Below are 1,824 nucleotides of genomic sequence, written 5' to 3'. Positions count from 1 at the left end.
ACAAAACAACAAAATCGCTATGAAATCCATCTCAACATGATATCGCAATTTACAGAAGAGCGATATTTCAGAATCCCAATATATCGTATCGGCACTCTAACATGGTTGTAATATTGTGCCGTGAGGTCCCTGGGTCCATGTTCGATTCCCGCCCTTGGGGGTGGAGTGTGATGTATATGTGTGATGTATGTGTCGGGGGGGGCATGGCAGACCCAGCCCAATAAACACATGGCAGAGTGGCCTCTTGTAAAACTCAGGCCTGCGTGTGTCGGCGGTCAGAGGCCCTGCGTGAGCTGAACTCTCACGTTGCGTACCTTGTCCGCTCCGACGTTGTCAACAAGGTGGAAGCGGCAGACATGGCACTAAAGATAGATTCAACGACAGCAATGTGGCGTTTGAGGGAGCTTTGTTTTATGGCGGCTGGCACTTTTGACGGGCCGATCACACGCAGGAAAACATGGCAGCCGGGGGATGGGGGGAAGCTGCCAATCCCAGTCGGATATTAATGAAACGAAACGCGTCAATACCGTCCCTCAATTCTGTCACTGTCACTGTGTGTGTGTGTGTGTGTGTGTGTGTGTGTCTGTGTGTGTGTGTGTGTGTCTGTGTGTGTGTGTGTGTTTGCGTGTGTGCGTGTGTGTGTGTGTGTGTGTGTGTGTGTGTGTGTGTTTGTGAAATGTATTTCAGGGTATGTTTTCAAAAGGTTGCCTAGTAACACATAAACACCTAATGCAGCACTGGCAGAACCAACCCCAGTAAACTGAAGACACTTTTGGGTTTATTTTGTTGTTTTCTAAACGCTGTATTTCTCAAGTCCCAGATCCCGTCGTTATTCTGGATCTTCTGACTGTAATTAAAGGCCACAGCTGGCACTAATACTAATGCATGGAGATGCATTCATTCAGTGGCCTGTTGACAACAGAAAGACTCTTTCACACTGCAAATATTTTCTTGAACCAGACAGTGTTTGCTAAATCGTCCCAGGAGAATATCTTTAAACCGCTCGGATCCTTTGACAAATAATAAATATTGGATTCTGCTTGCGTTCACATGTCAACGTTGAGTTTGAAAAGCCATGTGACAAATATGATTATCAACATTAGCAAACACAACATTTGTCAAGCTTTTGCTGTTTGCCCAGCTTGAACGGACGTACGAAAATAAAGACGACTTTAACAGACCAATATTTATTTTATTGTAATTAATCAAATGACATTACTGCCAAGAATCTAAACATTTACACTCCCAAAGTCCACCTTATGACTCCCAGATTTCCTGACACACACGCAGTATGTTTTCTGTGAGACAAGCCGGAACAACACATTAAGAGAAGCCTTCCCAATCCCCCAGAATCGTGTTGAGTTGAGGGATTGTTCCCGAGCCTCCGAGGAGCGCTCAGAGCTGCGCGTGGGAAAGACAACATCTCATAACTTCTGCATAAGCTCACCGGATTCTAAGAATGAACAGACAGACAGACAGACAGACAGACAGACAGACACGCAAGCACGGGTCACCGAGAGAACAAGCTATTAAACGCTCTCCTAACAAAGTATGCATTTGTCCAAGCGGACACCAAAGGCATTCATCATTCCGAAGAGTCTCGTGGAGCTGAGATGTATTATGGGGTTCATAGAAGCAGCTTTCTGGACACAGGACAGCCTAGAGGCAGTGAAAGGGTTCGATTCCCTGCCAGAAGGTCCCAACCACAGCTTCCACAGTCATTTCAGTATCATTTGGCATCGTGCTAACCCTCTATATACAAGAACGGCATGTATCTAAAACAATCCAAAGTATCCATCCAAAAAATCCAAAGTTTTTATGGAT

The sequence above is a fragment of the Pollachius pollachius genome (genome assembly GCF_949987615.1).
Source record: "Pollachius pollachius genome assembly, chromosome: 3".
Lineage (NCBI taxonomy): Eukaryota > Metazoa > Chordata > Actinopteri > Gadiformes > Gadidae > Pollachius > Pollachius pollachius.
The sequence above is the reverse complement of the archived record's forward strand: the minus strand, read 5'-3'. Positions refer to the sequence as shown.